Source organism: Drosophila miranda, chromosome XL (assembly GCF_003369915.1).
Source record: "Drosophila miranda strain MSH22 chromosome XL, D.miranda_PacBio2.1, whole genome shotgun sequence".
Classification (NCBI taxonomy): Eukaryota; Metazoa; Arthropoda; class Insecta; order Diptera; family Drosophilidae; genus Drosophila; species Drosophila miranda.
This window is the reverse complement of record NC_046673.1, coordinates 1,757,665-1,771,476: the sequence shown is the minus strand read 5'-3', so window position 1 is coordinate 1,771,476 and position 13,812 is coordinate 1,757,665. Positions and strand designations below refer to the sequence as shown.

The 13,812-nt window shown below is 48.3% G+C and overlaps 1 protein-coding gene across 3 annotated transcripts in view; it reads left to right on the top strand.

Annotated features, from left to right (window-relative positions):
• LOC108162824 (adenylate cyclase type 9) overlaps positions 1 to 13,812 on the top strand; it is a 49,582-nt gene that overhangs the window by 23,537 nt on the left and 12,233 nt on the right. Inside the window, exon 1 of one of the 3 annotated variants that reach the window (XM_017297762.2) lies at positions 13,187 to 13,567. The exons of the other annotated variants lie outside the window; for them this stretch is intronic. The gene's annotated coding sequence lies outside the window, so the exon portion shown is untranslated. Of the gene's footprint in view, positions 1 to 13,186; positions 13,568 to 13,812 lie in introns of those variants that run through there. 3 annotated transcript variants of the gene reach the window in all.

Here is a 13,812-nt window from a genome sequence, read left to right as displayed (position 1 = left end):
GGCAGCAGCAGGTAATGTCCTGCAACTGCCAGTTGCCATCAGTCGCTTCCCACCGGGGGCTCGATTTATTCAGTCATCGTTTGCACAGGACAACGCCAGCCATAACAATGGCCAACAATTATAACTGCCTCATTTGACTCCAGCTCCTGTTCCAGTTCCAACTCAAATGCTTTGACACCTTTTGACAGATTGGCTGGCATGCGGCTGGCATTGTGTGCGGCTTGTGTGACTGTTGTGTGCGCATTTGTGTCTGTGGCGCATTTGTCGCCTCACCTTTGTCCTTCGGCCCGGCCCGGCGAGCGGAGAACTCGATGATTACGTGGCGCATTCGTTTCCCAAAAGAATTTCATAATCAGCAATGCGATAAAAATAAACCCAGAGAAGCTCTAGGGCGAGCATGGCGTCAGCATCCGCATTGTCAGGCACCTCATCAGAGTGGGAGGATGCGGAGGCTGGCCCCCAAAGAAATGTCCTGCAGCACCTGACACTTGGCAGCAGTATTTTCCTGTGCACGGGCCCGGCCACGGGCAAGGTGATGGTGACGGGGACAAGGACGGGGACGGGGACTGTGATTGGGACCTGTCGCATGTCATTTGCAATATGCGTTCCACTCGAGGAATGCGAATTGTGCATAGCCCAGCCCACAGCAGCTTACCCGCACTCCCACGGCCCTGGAGCTCCCTTTGAGCTTCTTGGTTCTTGGCATCGTCTTGGACAAGCAACGCCTTGTCACAGCGAGAGACCATTTAGGTTCGAGGAGAGCTAAGGAATGCTGGATCTCAACACTGGTGATTGCCCTCTCGAGAGTGGGCAGATGGACTAAGACATTATTACGGCCCTTATCTTCAAATATTTAAATGGCTGTTTCGCTCCGCAAATGTTAAATTTCCAAAGTCTTGAAGCACTGCACATGCCCTGCTCTCCCCTTTGAGCCCCAATCTGGATGGTCCATTCGGAAGGCCTTTAACGATTTGCCAGAGGATATGACTCTGCATATCCTAGCGGCTGTGAGACTGCCGGAATGCCGGAGTGCCGGACCGCCTGGCCGGACTGGCCATATCATAAATTTCCATCACGCAGCGAATAAATCCAATTAAATTAGCAACAATCTCGAGTGGCCCACGGATGACAGCTCCTTCTTGTGCTCGCATTCGATCCCTGGCTAACATTATTTTCAATTTGCCTTTTGCGGTTATCCCTCTGCCACTCGGCCACTGTCCATCCTGTTGCCCAGCCACTGCCCACTGCCCAGTCTTGGGCAGGCTCCACATCATCTTCCTGCCAGCGTTTTTGTGTGGCTTCTTTGTGTGCTCCCCTTTGATTGAGTCCCTGTTCAAGCCGAGTGAATCCCTGATGCTCGGTCTCGCGTCCCAGAATGGCTTTCCGCAACGAGGGTATCGCTGCCGCTTTGCCGCATTTTTTATGAATGCTTGGGTCCTGTTTGCTGTTTGTTATTCAATAGAAAATTAGTTTGTTTGTTCGCTCACAGCTCTTCTACGAAGCCTGATTCCAGATAACATACGTATGTACAATATATTACCGCAGCCAGATCCGTGCACTCCTTTCCGAGTCTTGTATCGAATTCAATTGGAATTAGCTGCATCTTGTGGGGGTTTAATGTTTACTGCCTCTGAGCGGAGTGGAGCGCAGCAGCTGCTCCTGAATCTCTGCCAGGCACTGAGCACATACGTAACCAGCTGCTCAATGGGAATTCCATGAGGCAAAAGCATAGGAACGACATTAGCCAACGGAGCCCCGGAATGGGGTGGGGTCTCTGCCCGACGGAGATGGGTTTTTTTGTGTGGAGTAATCGAATCGTGTATCAAGTTTAGTTCGGGCAATGCACAGGACAGTTAGACCGTTAGACCTGGGCCCCTCAAGCAGATAACGAGTTCAATTAAAGACGGGAGCTCAATTGAGAGCAGGTGCAGTGCGGACAGTGCTGCATCGAAGGGTGAAGAATGTCCTCAAAGCGGGACCAGGGCACACCAAAGAGAACAGTGTTGGAAAGAGCTCAGAGGGCAGAGCCAGAAATAATACCAATAATAAAATAACGAGGGGGAACGTTGTGAGTTGCTGCGGACACCGCAACTCTACGGTTATACCCGATACTAAGTCAGTATGGCTCTCCTCCGGCAGACGCCGCTAATATTAAACGACACGACAAAGAGTGCGTGCGAGAGAGACAGAAAATCAGTCTGAGCGTGACGTCGGGCGCTGCGTAGCCACTGCAAATTGATTTGTTCCTTTTGGCTATAAAAATGATCTGATCTGATCCAGATGCAGCAATCTGATAGATATGGTCATTATCTATGATTCTGGGTTTTTAGTTTTCTTGAATCTGCAATATTGTGGATGCAACAGATTTTCGTCCTTTGTGGGGGCGGAAGAGGGTGGGCCGAAATTTTGAGATATTCGTTTTAAAGTGAGATCTAACAGGAGTGCGGATACCAAATTTGGTTACTCTAGCCTTAATAGTCTCTGAGATTTGTGAATATCCCCAGATTTTCATCCTTTGCGGGGGCGGAAGGGGGTGTGGCGAAATTTTGAAACAAACTCGTCTCGGTCCGATATATAAGGAGTGTGGATACCAAATTTGGTTGCACTAGCTTTTATAGTCTCTGAGATCTAGGCGCTAATGTTTTACTCTAAGCAATGCCGGCTATGCTACGTGTGTGTTAGAGAGAGACAGGGCGAGAAAAAATGAAATTGTTTTCTTGATGCTGGCTATAATAATAATACGATCTTATTTAAATTCTGCAGTCTAAAAGATATGGTCATTCTCTACGATTCTGCGTTTTTGGTTTTCTTATATCTTTAAAATTGTGGATGCCACAGATTTTCGTCCTTTGTGGGGGCGGAAGTGGGCGGGGCGAAGTTTTGAAATATTTTTGTAGCAGTGACATATCACAGAAGTCTGGATCCAAAACATCGTTGCTCTAGCTCTTATAGTCTTTGAGCACTAGGCGCTAAAAGGGACGGACAGACGAACGGACGGACGGACGGACGGACGGACAGACAGACAGGGCCCAATCGACTCGGCTATTGATGCTGATCAAGAATATATATACTTTATGGGGTCGGAAACGATTCCTTCTGGACGTTACACACATCCACTTTTACCACAAATCTAATATACCCCAATACTCATTTTGAGTATCGGGTATAAAAAGGAATGAACAGCAATGAAAACAATCCTAGAAAACAGTTGCATGAACAGGTATCAATGCGATTATTCGGATCGAGACGAGACTGAGTTATGCGTGTATTCTTAAGACCAGTGTTAGGAAAGTCCTGAAAGCATACGAAACAGTCGAAAGAGCATCGCGGGAAGTGCTAGGCAAAGGAATAATGTGCTGGGAACAATAGAGTAAATATAAAAGAAAACGCTGAAGGGAAGACAAGGATCCAGAAAACAGAGTCTCACATCCAGAAAACTGCAAAAGCGTGCAGCAAGGCAATCAATTAAAGTGTGTCGCACGCAATTTCCCCCGCCAACTGTTGACGCAGGTCGAGCATCCTCCTCCTCCAGGCGAGAGCTGCCTCATTAGAGAGCCACCAAAACTTGTGCATTCTTTCACTGCGGATCCGGATCCGGACTCGAGCCCGAGTCTAGCTAGGCATGGCACGTAGTCGCAACGTGATAAACTTTGCACGACAACAGTCAAGCCAACTCCAATCGTCCGTCCGCCCCGTCCCGTCCCGTCCCGTCCATTCATCCGTACACACAATTTTCAAGCCATTTCGAAGATGGGAACGATTTAAGAGAATTTAAGCAGCATTTGGGCTGCAACAACAGAAAGGAGCGATGATGGAAAGGCGCCGGTGGAGACCTACTGGGAGGATGGGGAGACCTTTGCCACATAAATCTGTCGGGCCGGAGAGCAGTTATCGTCAAATAATAATGGCAAGAGCTGGGAACTGGGAACAGGGAGCTGGGAGCTGGGAGCTGGGAGCTGAGAGAGCGGTTCAGGTAAATGCGGCAGCGATAAAAACGCGATAAAGTCATTCAAAGTGTTTAAACGAAGAGGAGTGTCGTGGAGGGGCACAGGCAGAGGCGCCCGAGGGGTGGGCAGTAAGGGGGCTACGGGGTATGGGTACCTCCAAGCAGAGTACAAATTTTCCACATTCGTTGCCCCGAAATGCGAGGGAGGAAAGGAAGAGTACATTTTGTGCGCTCCCTGCCTGCGTGTTTTTTCGTGTGTTTGCTCGACAGTGTCATAAATTTGTTGATGTTTGTCCAACATTTTTTGTTCGTTTTTGGTGGGCAGGTGGGTAGATGGGTGTGGTGGGCGGGTGGTAGCAGATACAGGGGTGTCAGGGCGGTGGCAAGGTCAAATTTTATTGCGCCTTGCCAAGCGGAGCTGAAAATTGAAAAATGGCCAATCAGCATCAGCAAGTCAATGACTGCGCTCCGATGCGATGCTCCGATGGCAGAGTGAGTGCATTCGATTCGAAATTAACTGGAAAATCAGCCGGTGTATGAATTTATGCTGTACAGACAGACACACACATCTGTGGCATGTGGCATGTGGCAGGTGGCAGGTGGCAGGTGGCTGGTGGAATGCATTTGTGAGTGGCAGTAGCACCCAGCGGGCCAGACACTGATAGATATTGGCACATTAATTATATCGGAATCAGATAATAATGATTGCATGCGCAATCATAGCCCTCAAAGCATAGCTCAGCACTGGATCTCCCCATAATCCTTGAAGTCAATGATGCAAAAATTGCTAACTGTTGCGATCGGCTCATTTTAGTAAATGTGGGAGATGTTCTACTGCTCTGAGTACATGAGTATCTTGGGAAGAGCATGCCGGATCCTACTTTAATCTCAGTGTATTTATGTCTCTTTGCAGTCAAAGAACTCGCTCGAGATTCGCAGTACGAGCTGGCAGTGCCCTCTTTACGATTTACCGTTCGTTCTTGTCCACTGCCTGTCCCATAGCTTTGTAGGTGCTAGTGAGAGAGTGGGTGGGGAGATAGACGACGTGCTCAGAGAGGATCGCAAGGGACAGGAGGGAGAGAGTGTGGGCCAGAAAGAGGAAGAGCAGGCAATGATTGTCTTCGGAGGATGGTTTGAGGATGGTATTGTGGCAATGGAAACAGACCCGAATTCCAATGGAAGCCCGACGAGTACATATCGCTGGAAGCTAAAAACAAACGGCTCCGGCTCCGGCTCTAATTTGCGCCGACTCGGCTGTGGTGATCGCCATAAACATCATTAAAACGGGGATGTTTGTGCTATTGTTAGGAATATGAAGACTGTGATGCGGGACTACTGCGGGATTGTGATGATTGGAAAACGCCGTCTTCAGGATAAAACTGCCGCGAGTCAACGAATGTTGCCTTTTGATGGCCTCCAGGCTCATTCGAAGATTCCAGCTACGCCGCAAGGCCCACCAACAATAATAACGAGCTAATTTGAATTCTTACATTAGCTCTGACTTATCTGCTCCTCAACTTTGAGTCCACCCAAATTAAGAGTCCGACATTATTGGAGGGGGTCCGACATTATTGGAACCAGTCAATAGATACGTGCATATTTAGATGAATGCATGCAAGTATTCGAGCTCTTTTTCAGGTATCGAGCTTCGGCTTTGCGGATTGCAGCCCATTATTGCAGGAAGAATTGTTGGTGTATTTTGAAGTGAACGTTAACACTTTCTTTGGTTGGTCGCTTAAAAAAGCTGAAAGATAGTTCTAGACCGTGGCACGGTTCAGTCGCTGCAAACCCGGGAAACTCTTTGAGTCTAGATTTGTTATGGATTGCAGATGTGACTCGAAACAATTGCACAATGGGGTGCCGTGCCCAGCCCAAAAGAGCATATTTATGCGTATGATTAAGAATACTTATACACAACACAAGGGTATGTACATCTCTTCTCTTCTCTTCTCTTCTCTTCTCTTCTCTGCTTTTCTCTTCTCTTCTTGCCTTCCCACTCCTCTCCGACATCTCGCTGGTCATATGTACATATGTACATCCATCTGTGGCCCCAAACCAATTGCTGCAATCCGAGCAATTCAAATATTTGGCAAGCTTTGACGAGCTCTGTTATTTCATTATCAGGCATTGTCTCAGAATCTGTCTCTGGTGTGGAGGAGTGTGTGTGCGGAGCGGGTCGGAGTTGCCACAGCAGCCGGCTCCGGGGTAAGATCTTATCGCTTATCTTAGAGCAGTCAACAGTTCTCGTTCGTTCGTCCCTCCCACACTGCTCTGGCCGCTCTGATAAGGCTGCCACCGCTGTCGCCACTATTGTCAGACGCCTTGTCAGACGTCATTCATGCCAGAGCAGACCAGTCAAGACCAGACCATACCAGTCAAGACCCAAGCCACCCGAGCATCCCGTCGCAGAGCCGTCAACAGCACCAGCCTCCGCCCCAGCCCCAGCCTCAGCCTCGGACCTGTCCCTGCTGACTGACGCACAACATGTCGTATGCTTGATATGGGCGTAGGGCTACGGCTACGCCACGGATACAGTGGGGCGAATGCGGATGCAGATGCGGATGGGATTGGATGGAGGAACGTGGACAGCATGGTGCCAGAATTCCACTCTTGCTCTAATTTGGCCATAGTTTATGTAAATTTGAGCCCATCCTCGACTCCGATGCACTGCCTGACATTGACTGTCATTTGTATGGGATCCACATGAATGCATTTGCGTGTAACTGTCGAAGGGTTTTCCATTCCCATTCCCATCCCCGTCCCCATTCCCATGTTAGCCGTGTCCCCACCCCAGTTCCGACCCCGACCCCGAGCCCGAACCCGACAGCGACAATGACTCCGACTATGACTCTAGCCTCCACGAACAAATATCATGCAATGTTCCATTTCAATCAAAGGAAATTCGAGCGCATTACATCGCAAATATCAAATGCAGACACACGCACACATTTCCACTGCCACGTCCACTTCCGCTTCCACTTCAACTTCCCATATTTCATGTTCCATGTTCCATATTCGTATGCACATGCGAGTCCTCGTGCATTTAAGGACTATCCTTGGGCCTCTCGGGTTAAGGTTTTTCGTCGATGCTAATTGAATGCTGCGCGTCAAAAACTCAATTTTCCGCTTGAAATGCACTCTGAATAATGGCAAAAAGGTGTTAAAAAAAGGTAATAATAATTGAATTAAGGCGCGAAAGAGTTGAATGAAATTGTATACGAACAGGAACACCCTTGGAATACGAACAGCTACCAGAATCTATAGTCATAGACTTTCCAGATACAACTATGAATGCAAGCGGGAAAGTGCAAGACGCAGGTGACGGGATTTGGAATAGCCACAGCAATGGCCAGACCTTTAAGGGTATCTGTTTAAAGGATTTAAAGTTAGAGTTAAGCTTAAAGTTAGCTGGGAGTCTGAATGATTCACGAATCTGGAATACCCTGTAGCACAGCACTTCAAATGTAATCCGGAATGTAAAGCATAAAGAAAGAAGCTCCTAGAATCTGAGCTGGAGCGATGGACTTCGAGAATAGATCAGTACTCATGCAGAAAGCCGCAGACAATCAAAAAGAGCATATGGATGAAATGAGGGTTCGAATATTGCCAGTTTGACAGTGGCCCGTTCGCTGCTGAATTTTTGATTCTTCGCTTACACAAACTGAGCTCCGTTCGCGTCTACCCTTGCCGGGCAAATATATATACCTAAGGGGTATTCTAAGTGCTTTCCGCAACAAAAACACAGGACAAAAAGAGTGCAACAGCTCAAATACTGCAGCCGACAACTGAAAGGGGGACGAGGGACGCAGACTGCAGTCTGCAGTCTGCAAAGTGGTATCCCAAAAAGGGTTCTGGCTAACGCGACTCTTAGTCACATATCCACAGGGTGCATTAAGTGCAAAACTCAAAGTGGAAACAGAAGCAGAGCCACAAAAGAAGACACAGACAGCAGACAGCAGACAGCAGAAAAAGCAGCGGAATAAATTGATGACAACGCGAAGCGAAAGATGGATAAAGGATGGATGTAAGATGTGGGATGTGGGATGCGGGATGTAGGATGTAGGGATGTAGGGATGGGGAGAGATGAGATGGCGGAGTGAAATCAGTGAAAGTATAAAGGGAATGGAGTGGAATGGAGTGAAGTGGTGTGGAGTGGCAGGTGATGGGCGATTTAGGGGTAACAAAAGACAGCGATTGGGGAGACACGACACACACGCCACATGCCTCATACCATGCCAGTGCGGGGCAGTCACGCGTGAGCGCCGGAAATGCTCTTGACGTCAGACGGAAATGCCATAATCTCATGCTCATCCTGCAGCCCCCTCGCCTCCCACCACTCGTTCTACATTTTCCGAGCAGCGCTTCATTGGCTGCAATTACGATGTATGACATTCCATGGCATACTTTTCGGGACCAGAGCAGTGCACTTGGGACATCCCCCCATCCCATCATCCCTCCATCCCATCATTCCATACGGGAAAGCTAATCCGCATCTTGTTTTTAGATAATCGATGCAGATTGGATGCTGTTTTCGCAATACATTCCTACAAGTCCTGCCTGTAAATCATTTGGAATCGCGGCCCTTGTGTTTGCCAACAACTGAACGAAGGGTTCGATATCCGATATCCTTCCAGGCTTGAAGGCTGTCCTTTGAACACATTTTAGTAGTTTTTATAAAAGAAGCTACGTTCCACAGGCACGAGTCTTTATGCATTTTAAAATACTTCCCAATCCCATTGCTGGGATGGGACATCCCATTGGGGTTTATGTGGGGCGCAGCTCTGGTCTCCACTTCCCTCGCAGCGATTTCTTTACGATTGTCTTCGAGCGGAAGCCTCGACTCGACGCGACTCGACAAAGATGATGTCGATGGTGACGGGCGGCTCTGATCAGCTTTGCTCCACTTCTGCTCTCTGCGCTCTGTCCCTGCTGGCTGCTGGCTGCTGCTGCAGGACCTGCTCGTTGTTCGTTGCTCATTATCCTTGGTGATGAGCGTCAATGTATTTTTAAATTGCTTTTCGCTTGATTTTCCGTGGGCCACGGGCCCACACTTACACAAATTTACACGTGTAATTGTCTGTTCCATTACTTCACTTGGGAGAGATGTATAATAATTTGCAGGATCTTCAAGTCGAATAAGGGTTGCCTGGGAAAAGAATGGGGGTCTCTTTCCCATTCTCTCTCTCTGTATTTCAATATTTCTTATTTAATGGCTTGTCCGTCAGTCCTTTTGCTAATGAACTTCGATGTCTCTGTGCTTTCTGATTGATCACACATCTATGGAAAGACATGTGTACAAATACACATTTCCAAGCTTAACTGGATTAAGAAAGGACTTACCGCAGACTCTGAAGTGGTTTCTTATACCTGATACACGTGCATTCGCATTCGCATTCGCACTCGTATTCCCATTGATCTTTTCGAGAACATTCGTTTGAGGCTATTCATATATTCCCTAATGCGATTTCTTCTGCCTTCTGCCTTGAGTGCGTTGGGCCAAAGGTGGGCTGTTGTACGACCATGGCATGGCGGAGGGGGAGGGGGAGGGGGAGGAGAAGGGGGGATGCGATGATGATGACGAGGCTTTTCGCTTCGCATGTAAGCAGCGACGGTGGCCTTCCACTTCCTCTTCCGCCGCCACCACACCCCCTTCCCACTGCCAAGCACGCTCTTTTTATCGCAATTGTTGTCGGCGGATTTTCGGCTTACATGCGAGGAGCTACGGTACGTAATTGTGTGCGTGCCTGTTGTCTGCCTGTTCTGCACACACGTGTGCTCTGTGCGTACATATATTGTACGTATGTACATATATGTATGTATATGTACATATCTGTATTTGACTTGATTATGTTACCTTTTATGCATTATAAGTTCGTACTCGCAGTCGCAGTTGCATTTTGTATGAGCTGCTTTCTCAGGCGTTTCTCTGGCATTTCTCTGGCATTTCTCTGGCATTTCTCTGGCGTTCCCACCTCTCGCCGATTCGGAAACTCCTATTCCTAGGGCTTCTTTTTGTATGTAACAATCGCCTTTGCAGCAGTTATTCTTGGTATTATTTGCCATTTTGAGCATTTTGAATGCGGGCAAACTGAATCTGTGTGGTCCTTGGATTCAGGATCCTGCCTGCCAGCCTGACTCATGCATGTTTCAGTGCGCGTTTGTCTGTCCGTCCGTCTGTCTGTCTGTCTTTCTGTCTGTCTGGACGAATAAAGCAACCAAAATCGAATGCTTTTTGCTGGAGTTAAGGTAAGCTTTTTTCCCACTCATTTCCCTCAGACCCATTTCACTGGCCACCATTTTAAGTTAGTGAGAGTCAGACGGCTTTAATGCATTTGGTTTGATTGCATTTCGGCGACACTGGCACTCCGGCTCTTCGGCTCTTCGGCCCTCCCATCCTGCCGAACCCATCCAAGGGTTAACCGCTTCCCTCCTGCGCCACTGACCATGCGGTTTCAGCTCTATGTATATTCATTAAAAATTTAAGTGCTTATTTACACTTTGGCGTCATTGCAGCGCACTCCCTCACACAGCCACACACACACACACACACACAATGACAGATGACAGATGTGGCCGTGTCCATGTCCGCGTCCGTGTGCGTGGGCATTTGAGTGGCCCTCGGAGCGAGGACAATAAGCGCAGTCACTTCAACAACATTGACAGCACCGCAGCCAAAGTTTCGCTCTCCCCCATCCCCCATCCCCCATCCCCCTTGGCCATACTCTTCCACCCCATCCTGGTCCTCCTCCTGCGGGGGCAGTGCCCCATCACAGTTTTGCCCGTTAATCATATTTGGTGGACAGGACGAACAGGATGGGAGCCGCAGGACTTGTCTCCCTGTTGCTTGTGTGAAGTGTTGTGAAGCTGGAGCCGGAGTTGGAGTGGGAGTGGGAAGGTGGGAAGGTGGGAGAGGTGCCATGGGTGCCATGCGCCTCTACACGTGGCCTGGCACTCCATCGGATCTAGATCGGATAGCTAAAACACAGGCACATGCATGATAATATGTAGATAATAATTCAGACATACAAAAAGTCCGGCCCAAGCCATGTTCCATATTACCCTAGACGTTTGGCCTACGATTGGTTTTTTAGTTGGTGCAGAATGGCAAGGATTTTGACCAGGCTGGGGTCCGATTGGTAATTCCTTTTATTATACAAATGTATCTGTGTTTCGGTTATGGTTCTGATGAGGACGTAAAAGGAGCTAAGAATCACATCTGGGTACATATTCGACATTTGATCAGCTCATCCTTTCTAAGGGTCGCAATGTGTGTTCATGTTTGAACAGGCCTCATAGCCGAACAGTTTATCTGTCACTTTACTGGCCACAAGGATTCAGTGAATCCTGTCGGAAGGGATTGCAGAGCTACGACTATCCACAAGTTCTTAAGTTATTACTACCTCCAGGGTCGCAGGCCTATTGAGGTCTAGAGGCAACTGCATGCTCCGTAGACATTCCGGCTGGAAGCACCATTAGCTCCACTTCCAGATGGCAATGAAGCCACCGATTCCGGTTTCGGGAAATATAAATATTATCATTATTTTGGGGAGAATACTCGTATTGCAAGGGCCTCCAGTTGCCACTTTGGACCCTGCCTCCAATCGTGTCATTTCAATTTAAAGTGTATAATTTCTTCTCGTTGCTCTTTTTATTCGCTGCACTTCACTCGTTAATTTGCATTGCTGACTGTACCGTACTATTGTAAGTTCTCGCTATCAGAGCTTCCCTCTTCCCTCCTCTGCTGGCAGACAGACTGCTCGCGGAACTCTTCCTGCAGTCCGCTCAGTGCTTATAGATTAGAACCAATTGTGTGCACCCGAGGAGTTCCGAATAGATCTCTTCGCCACTACCACTGTCAGTACAGGTCCCCACCCACCCCCCGTATTTCGGGCCAGAAGCAATCAGTTTGCTGATAAGAAACGGCTCGAGTTGTCTCTATTTTCTGGGGCTGCCTTTGCTGCTAATTAATATTCAAAAACTTCTTAGCACTTTGCCGCTTTCCAGCTGTCTGGTGTCTCTGTCTCTGTTGCTGTTGCTGTAGCTGCTGCTGTCGCTGTGTCTGCCTTTGCCGAATCGATGTGACTGGCGAGAGTTTAATTAAACAAATATTTGGCATTTGATTTGCATGCGAGCGCCAAGGAAGCGAGAGAACTGCGAAATTCCAATTTCCTGTCCCCAAAAGGCCAGGCAAATGCATTATGCAAGCGCCGCTCCACTGGAGCTGGAGCTGGAGCTGGAGCGTGCATATAAATAGAGCTTTGAATGAGAAAGAAATGAGAGCCCGAATGGGGGATGTGGGATGTGCGGTGTTTGATGTGGAGGAGCACATTACGACTGCAATTTAATTGCCAGATTAGTGCTCTCTCCTGTCGCCTGCTGCTGACCTGCTGACCACTCGAGGGACATCGTTAATCCCATCAAAGAAATCCCATCTGAAAGTCTGACTCTGCCACAGACAGAGTTGTCGAGTACACAAATTAGTTTCGAGTAATCGCGTATGAGTACGTGGTGTGGGCGGGTGTGGGCGGAGGTGTGGGTAGGGGTGCACTCTGGCAAAGAGTTCAAGGCGCTGGCCTCTGCTCGTTCCCGTTCTCGTACTCGTACTCGCATTTCAGCAAAAGACCCCTGGGTGAGTGTCTGGGGGCGCCTCTTATCTTATCTTATGGCCCGACTGCCGGAATAACCGGGCCAGGCCAGCGCTATTTATATTGTATTAAAATTTACTCACAAATTTCGCATACCCACCTCCCAGAGAGCGAGAGAGAGAGAGATAGACAGAGAAAGAGAGAATCGTAGATTCGTAGATTCGTAGATTCGTAGATTAGTAGATTGTTCGGGCCGTTGAGGCTGGTCGAAAAGTCCTTGGCCACTTGACCGTCAACGCAGCGTGGGACTGATCGATCTCAAGTGATTGGCGACAGTCGACAGTCGGTAGCCGATCGACCCCAGACCTGGACGATCTTTATCGCTGCTCTGTCTCTGTCTCTCTCTTTCTTACCTGGCCCCTTATCAGAGGGCGATAAGCTGGCGAGTTTTTTGCATTCGCTGTTGTTGGTGGTGGTGGTGCTGCTGCTGCTGCTGCTGCTGCTGCGGCGGCTCCCTCTCTTCCGCTCTTCCTCTCTCCTACTCTCCTACTCTCCTACTCTCCCATTCTGACACTCTGCTTCCCTGCTGTCAGCTGTTGGCGATCGGCATCGAGAGACAATCGACAATCCCCAACGAAATTCAAATCAGTCCCCAACGTCGCGTCGCGTTAACGGCAACGTTGGAATCGTTGAACCCTTTTTTTACTCTTTTTTTATCGTCGTTGCTGTGGCTTTAAATTACAATAAATCAAATCAAATCCCAATCAAATAACAATAAAAAAAACCGAAGCAATTCAGTTCGTCTGTGTGCCCTGTTTCAATTGCAAATTCCAGCCGAAAAATGCTCAAACTTTAAGTGAAATTCATTGTTTTCATTGGCGTTGGTCTCGTTTCTGTTTTTGTTGTTGTTGTTGTTGTTGTTGTTGGTGTCATACGTAGTTGTTGTAAAAGTTAACGCTGCCGCCCGATTCGCTGAGCCCATAAATATATGAAATGTTTTCCTCGCATTTACGGACCCTTTGGGGATTGATTTTTGGTAGGTCAACCCCAACCTCACTCGTCCTCCTCCTTCTGCCCAGAACTCCCGAATCCGACCCCCCACAGAGTAATTATTAAGAGCAGTCGACCACAGACCGAGAGGGTCTTCTAACTTTTCAGAAATTTCTGAAATGAAATTCAACATATACCGAAGGCACAGTCGCGGAGTTGCAGAGCAAAAGGAAGCCACAGAAACGTGGAAAGTTTAGCCCGAATGGAAAATGGAAAAATGGAAAAATAGAA